The following is an 8,672-nucleotide window of genomic DNA, read 5'->3' on the forward strand; positions in this document are numbered from 1 at the left end:
AGAATTTAACATAATTCTCTAAAGAGAATTCAGGCAAATACTCGGAAAATTCAACGAGTAGAAAGAAAGGGGAAGGAGTTGGCGCTTCGATAATTTGAAAGACGCAGAGTTATGAGTGAGGTAGAAAAAATTCAAAATAATTTTTTTGATGTGTTTTGAAATGAAATAAGGAATTTCCTTATATAATGAAGTGAGGTAGCTAAGATATCTCACCTAAGCAATTTGGGACTAATGAGTATTTTCAACTAACACACAATATTAGACTTAAGGAACCTTTTCAAATTCATCTCCCTATATTAGAATATTGACATAATATTCCAACAATCCCCTATTTTAATTTTTTTAAAAATATTTTAGAAGTAATGTCAAACGTTTCTAAGATTGTGCATAAACAAAGGTGTTTACGACTTGAACCTTTGCGTAGCAAGTAAGATTCTGATTCAACAAGAGTGACACAATTGTCTTGAACTCTATCTCAAATATCAAACCCGCACACGACCTTTTCTTAAGGTATATTCTAATAACCCATGCTTTAATAGCCCTGCACGTGTATCCCGGTTTTGTGAAGGCTCTAGGAATTCTGCCTCACAATTCCATAGGAACTGATCTAAGTTCCACAATCACATAGGTGAGTCTATCAAGAGTACTCTTATAACATAGGTACTCCCTCATTCAAAGTATAGATCTCATTAAGAGTTTCTATTATCTCATCCTCTTATCGCTTCAGGATTCATGTCTATCTTATTTACTATAGTATGATCACCCTATATTACTCACAACTTGTTATTATCCATTAAACATATTTCTTGAGATCTTCAATCATTTAGGTCAGGTTACCATTATGAGAAACTCATTTCTCTATAGACATTAGTCCCATCTTCTTTGATGTGTTATGGACTTTCTCTCTAGCTAATCCTTTCGTCAAAGGATATGCTAAATTTACATCAGTGTGCACATGATCCACTCTTACAACTCCTTTAGAGATACAATCTCTAACAATGATGTTCTTTCTTCTAATTTGAAGTCTGTTACCATTATAATAATGGTTCTCAATTTTTGCAATAGTTGTGGTACTATCGCAGTGGATCAACACAACTAGCATAGGTTTTTCCAACAAAGGGATCTTAACTAGCAAGCATCTTAACCAACTTGCTTCTTCATTAGCAGTCGCTAATGCTATAATCTCAGACTCCATCATGGACTGAGTCAGGATAATCTGCTTCTTTGATTTCCAAGATACAACTCCTTCAACTATATTGAATATATAGGCATTAGTTACTTTGAAATCATCTGATTAGATATTCCAATCTGCATCACTATATCCTTCAAGTACAACAGGTAATCTCTGATAATGCAAACCAAGATTCACGACCTTTTTAAGATACTGCATGACTCGCTAAATATCTTGCCAATGCTCATTACTCGTTCTACTAGTAAACATTCACAATAATCCTACGACATATGCAACGTCGGGTCTAGTACAATCAGAGGCATGCCTAAGACTGCCAATGATGCTCGCATTTGTTTGACACTTTCACTAGTATTCTTAAATAGTTTCACACTTGGATTGTATGGCGTGTGTAACACCCAAGGCTAGAGAGGCCAGAGAGTGGTTACATGTTACATCCGAGGGCGAGGGAGTGGTTGTCGGTGCATGAGACATGACAATAAGACACTCCTAACAGCTTCTAGGGAAAAACCGAATTCACATCGGAATGAGAGGGATCCTGAGGTTGTGCAGGTGTGAGATTGCATGGTTAAAGGAAGGCTTATAAGGATTAGTTGTACTATATATACCAACAAGATGAATCTTCTTTTCGGTAGCCTAACAGATAAGAACTCCATAGTTAAGCGTGCTTGACTTGGAGTAGTATTTGGATGGGTGACCTTTTGGGGAGTTTCTTAGAAAGTGTGTAAGTGAGGATAAAACATGCTGAAAAGACCCGTGTTGGTTTGTAGGGCCATTCGGTAATCCTGAAAGTAGTTTGAGGCGTTACAAATAGTATCAGAGCCAGATCTCTCCCAGTATGATGTGGTTCAGGGACGAACCAATCAGAAGCTGGTGGGCATGTAACACCCGAGGCTAGAGAGACCAGAGAGTGGTTACAAGTTACACCCGAGAGCGAGGGAGTGGTTGTCGGTGCGTGAGGCATGACAATGAGACACTCCTAGCAGCTTCTAGGGAAAAACCAAATTCACATCAGAATGAGAGGGATCCTGAGGCTGTGCAGGTGTGAGATTGCATGGTTGAAGGAATTCTTATAAGGATTAGTTGTACTATCTATACCAACAAGATGCATCTTCTTTTCGGTAGCCTAACAGATAAGAACACCATAGTTAAGCGTGTTTGACTTGGAGTAGTCTTTGGATGGGTGACCTTCTGGGAAGTTTCTCAGAAAGTGTGTGAGTGAGGACAAAACATGATGAAAAGACCCATGTTGGTTTGTGGGGTCAGTCGGTAATCCTGAAAGCAGTTTGAGGCGTTACAACGTGCACGCAGATCTATAGTCAAAGTAATTATATTTCTGTAAGATCTTCTCTATATAGTGTGATTGATCCAAAGTAATTCCTTGCTCATATCTCGTAATCTTGATGCCAAGAATCACGCTTGCTTCTCCGAGGTCTTTCATATCAAAGTTATTGCCCAACAGTGATTTCACTTCATTAACAGTCTTAATGTTTGATCCAAATATGAGTAGATCATCTACATAGAGATATATGATAGTGCAAATGTGATTCTCAGATTTGTAATAAATGCATTTGTCACTTTCATTCACTTTGTACTCATTCAATATCATTAAGTTATCAAACTTTTCATGTCACTGCTTTGGAGTTTGTTTTAAACCATACAGAGACTTGTCTAACTTACAAATCTTGTTTTCTTCTCTATAGATCACAAACCCTTCCGGTTGTTCCATATATATTTCTTCTTCTAAGTCACCATTTAAAAAATATATTTTAATATCCATTTGGTGTACTATTACGTTATAAATATGATATATTAAAATAAGTACCATAAGGGATGTAATTCTAGTGACTGGAGAAAAGGTGTCGAATAAATATTTATTTTCTCTTTGCCTAAAACCTTTGGATACAAGGCGAGTCTTGTACTTATCAACAGTTCCATCAGGTTTTAGTTTCTGTTTCAAAACTTATTTACAACCTATTGGTTTTCAACCAGGAGGCAAGTCCACTAAGTTCCAGGTCATGTTAGATTCTAGAGACCTATTAATCCCCATATTGGAATATTGAGATTTTCCAATGTGTTCTAAACAATCGTTTAATCAAGCAGAGTTGAAGTCAAAAAGCGAAAATTATGAAAGCTCTCCTAGTCATGAATTAAGCAACTTAGAGTGATCAATTTAAATTATAAAATGTCAAGAGTAAGTCTTGAAGTACTAAGCAAATCACACACATAAAAATATTTTTGAAACCCTCTCTAATTTCATAAAACTTCTTAAAAACCTATCAAGAAATATATGGAATTGATCAAGCAATTAGAAAAATTAACTTGATGCCTAGTTGATTAAGTAATTGGTTTTATTGATTAAAGCAATTAGAAAGAACTTATAATCGGTTAGAAAATCCATTAATCAATTAGATCATATAGTTGTCTTAGTGTTTCATTTTCTGGATTAGGGTTATCGCCTTTTGAAGTGTTTTAATCGATTAAAATATGTGTTAATGGATTAAATCCTTTATTTGGTCCATGGATCATTTCTTTTTTTGATCTCAAACATTTTTCTATATAAAGAAGGTTTCTCTTCATCCCATTTAACACCGAATTTATGTATTGAAAACTCTAATTTTTTTTTCTACTCTCTCTATTTTTTAAATTGCTTATGCACTAAAATTGTCGTAGTGAAAAACTAAAAAATATCTTCTAAGAGTTGTGTTGTATTAGGGATGTGATTAATCTGTTTTATTCAAAAGTATAATTCTCTTATGAAATATATTTTGGAAAACCATAAAGGTTGCATGCTAAACCTAAAAAAAATCTTTGGTGAAGCTTCTTGAGTTAAGCTTGTGTAAAAGCTTTGTTTATTGTTGAAGATTTGTGGGTTGATTATGTGTAAAAGCTCCAATAGTAGTTGAAGGTGGTTTGGGAGGATCCTATAAAAACTCAAGTTTTTTTTTGTGGAACTCACCAGAGGAAAATCTTGGGGGCAAGAGTATGGCAAGTGGTTTTGCTAAACCTGTATAAACCTCTGGTGCAATCTTTCTATCCATTTTATCTTTCGGGTTAAATATGTTTGTGGTCCTTCTAAATATCTCAAATTTCGTTTTTAGTCCCTCAAAATATTTCCTTCAAAGAATGGTACTCCAAAAAATTTCCATAAATACTTTTGGTCCTTAGCACTAAAATTATCGCTAATTTAATCGCTAAGTAATAAATCTTCGCTAAAACCGTTGCTAATTATGTCGCTAAGTTGTAAAAACCGTCGCTAAATTGTATGAGAGACCAAAAGTGTGGATAAAATTTCTTAGGAGGATCATTCTTTAAAGGAAATATTTTGAGGAACTAAAAATGAAATTTGAGATATTTAGGAGGACCACAAACATATTTAACCCTTCTCTTTATTTTATTTCTGTCGCTTATCTCTCTTCTTCTCCATTTTCTTTTTACTTTTACAATGCTATTTCTCAGTTTATTTATTGATACAACTATAAATGTTTTAAAAACCAAAAAAATTATAAATAAATCTCGAATTTCAAATATCACAATTCACCCATTTTCCATGTCGTGTTTGGAGTTACTTGGTCAACATAGAGTTCTCAGTGGCTTTGAGCATCTCTTGTCTAAGGATATGTGGTTGTGGTGGAGGTTATTTGTGTTGGTGTAAGCCCTAGAGGCCAATACTTTTGGTACTTGTATCAAATTATTTATTAATAATAAAAGGCTTTTTTCTTTATTATGTTTGTTTAATAAAGCCCCTAGAATAGCTAGCCCGTTTAATGTATCAAGTGTGACTTAATCATGAGATCCCATTAAACATAAGGACATTATTCTTAAAGTATCTGTAGTCGAGCTTGGTTGTGAAGTGGGATAACATTAAAGCATTAAGACTACTATGTATATAGACTGATGATCCCATCTCATGGATCATGGATAAGGAGTTATCAAGTCTTAAACATAGGTATGAATATTAGGAGTAATATTTATATTAGATTGACTCGCTATGAGAATACTATATAGAATGTTATGTAAAGTGTCATAAGTTATTCCCATGGTGATAGTGGTGTGTACCACCCTACGACCTGAAACCACTATGGACCCTAGATGTAGAGTCGAGTGTTTTATTGTTGATCAAACGTTGCCCGTAACTAGATGACCATAAAGACAGTTGATAGGTACTCCACGAAGCATGCTGAGGGACATGAGTGACCTAGATGGAATTTGTCCATCATGCGTAACAAGATAAATGTCTAAGGGCCCAATATTGAACTGGACAAGGATGACACGGTTTATGCCTTGTGTTCAATATAGAAATAAGGGCAAAAAGGTAATCGTACACACAAGTATTATCACAAAAGGATTTATCATATCACATGACATTTTCGTGTCTTGGGTAGCAGTGATGTGTTTCTAGATACCGCTCACTGTTTATTATGTTAAATACATGATTTAATATAATTGTCAATGTCGCGAAAACCTACAGGGTCACACACAAAAGAACGGATTACTGAGAGATAGAGTAAATAAGGAACACTGTAAGATACGATGCACTTAAGTAGAATACGAAATATGGTAAGGTACCATGCGCTTAAGTGATTTTGGTATATCATAAGATATGGGCCATATACACTTAAGTGGACTTTTAGCTTACAACCCACACAAGTGGTTCTATAAATAGAACCATTGTGCAAAAGCATTTATTCAGATGAAAATTTCGTTTCTCTCTCTCTCTCTCTCTCTCTCTCTCTCACTCACTCAAAGCCTTCATTCGTAGCAGCTAGCACTGAGATTGAAGGAATTCGTTCGTGTGGACTGAGTAAAGGCGTTGTCATCATTCAACGTTCACGATCACTCCTTAGATCTGCATCAAAGGTTTCAATCGCCACAAGAGGTAATGATTTCTATTACTGATCATGCCTATTCGTAAGGATCACTAAAGGAGAAAAATTTAAATTCCGCTACGTTTTGGATCGCTATTCTCCTTCAGTTTGTAGGTTTGACCTTGTAGAAAATGTTGAACAGACTGAAAGTCGGAATAACCTAGAGTATGTTCTATCTGATAATGGGAGAACTAGATTCTAAAGAGCTGGAACCGAAAGAGAAAGTTCTAGGATTTGATCATCATTTTCTATTGGAGGAGGGGAGTCTCTCCCGCTGGATCGAGAATGTTAACCGTCGTAGTAGTGGCGAAGACATTACGTTGGGGGACTATACGATTGGACTTCGATGTTGCCATAGTTTGCATAAAATTAGTCAAATAATATAGTATAAAGAAGATTGGTTGAAGCAAGTGAGTGGTGAACACACGATTACTTTCAAGGGAAATCGAGGGAATCGGTAGTCGTTCCCAAAAACAAAGTCATTGTTCGATGATGGAAAGATAAAATGGAGGTTTTTGGAAAACGAGCTCTTCCAGTGCGAGGGTGAGAGCTTCGGGTACGTCGAAGTGGGGAGAACCTGCAAGGATAACACTCCAACATCCAAATCAGTGAAGTCGGAGAGGTGTAGTTTGAGAGTGAGAATGTGATATTACCTATAAATGGTGTGTGGTAGTGCTTATATATGGTCAGAGGTGAAAAGCAGTTTCGTTTACCCCGTAGTGTAAATTAGGGAGTCGTCTAATCATATTTAACGGTGAATGGTGTAGTAGTAGGTGAGATCAAGTGTCCAACCTTTTGACATGTCTTACATGTTCCTATGTCTGCTACGCCGAGTATTATTGATTGGGTTTCACAGTTGAGTCTTCTTCTCTAGACATTTGACCGGCTCATAACAATTCCAAAATAGTTGGCATGCAATTAAAACTATTGTAATGTCCAACTTAAACGTCATATTCTATGACGAATTCAAAGTTCTAACTAACTTATAAGATATAGGTTTATGGGACACATTTTATCTTAATTAGTATTAGTTTGATATGATAGATGACTCCCATAAGTAAATAGAATTTAGTTATGTTAAAGCAACTCAGTTGATAATTGGACAGAGACATTCGATACAGAAGTGCGAGTTTGAACCCACAACATTCTACTTGTTTACCTTTAAAGAGTGAATTTCAACCACAAGACTACTTGACAAAAAATTAAAAAGAATTTATAGACATCACTTTGATTTATATTTTTAGTTAATTAACTCTCTCAATTTATTAACCTTTTCAAATGTTTGACATTATAAGCAACACTAACTCAGGTCAATTTTCTCAAATAACCAATTCTTCATAACTTTCTTTTTCCCCTATATTTTAATTTTTACTTTTACATTAAATATGTCTGTGGTCCTCCTAAATATCTCATATTTCATTTTTAATCTCTCAAAAAAGTTTCCTTCAAAGAATGATCTTCTTAAAAATTTACTTTCCCACTTTTGCTCTCTCCTGCTAAAATCGTCGCTAATTCAATCGCTAAGATAATCAGTTTTTAAAGACTTTTTTTTTAGAAATTAAATAAAATATAAAATATTTAGAAAGACCATAGACATATTTAATCATTTATTCACTATTTTTTTTAAGTTCTTAAATTAGAATGAAATATCCTCGACCATAAATTAAATCTATATAAAAAGTGACGGTGTGAATTCCATCTTGTGTTGGTGGGTTCAATTTTGAATGAAATATGTCTAATGACATTAATCAGATGTTACATTTAGGAAAAAAACAGCAAAAGACAATTGAAAAGATAACCATGTGATATACCACATGGCATAGATAGTGACTAAGACTTATTTTAAAAAAAATATATCAATTTTTAGTTTATTTCCTCATAAAATAATCTAATCTATTTTCTTTTTCCAGTATGTTTACATTGGAATATTTTTTTTCCTTCTCATTTACAAATTTAAGAAAAACAAATATTCGAGTTATGATTGAGACAATTATTAAAGCAAACTAATATTTCCAATTATTAATTAAGGATACAAAATTCACTTTATGTATTATCCTATAGTCATACTCTATCCAAATTTGCAACCATGGCATCCGGCTATTATATCTTTGTATATTTCTGTCACAACAAACAACTTTCCTAGTAATCAATATGTGGCTGAGACATTCTTATACAACCTTATTTGTATTTCGGAGCAGAACAAGAAATCAATGATACAAAGATACATAATTCTTATCATGTAGTAGTATGAATTTATGATGGGGGAGTGCGGAAGTAAATCTTCAACTTAGTGTTTCAACGTTCAATTTAATAAAGTTAAAAAGAAGTTCAATTTAATAAAGTTAAAAAGAAGTATAGAAATATGAATGAATGAATAATACTTGTATCGGCGCGTGATGAAGTTTATATATTAGGGGCAGTTAAAATCTTTTTTGTTTGGCCAAACGTAAGATGCAGGAGACCGTTCGATTGAATCTGACAGTTGATGATGGGCGTGCGAACTGGCCAAATCTGATACATGGTTTTTGGAAAGAGTCTACCTATTTGCATTCTACTTATGAAAACATTTTAGATTGATCGCTTGAGTTAGATCGATATTATTGAGTCGTTGGAGT

This window comes from Lathyrus oleraceus, chromosome 6 (genome assembly GCF_024323335.1).
Source record: "Lathyrus oleraceus cultivar Zhongwan6 chromosome 6, CAAS_Psat_ZW6_1.0, whole genome shotgun sequence".
Classification (NCBI taxonomy): Eukaryota; Viridiplantae; Streptophyta; class Magnoliopsida; order Fabales; family Fabaceae; genus Lathyrus; species Lathyrus oleraceus.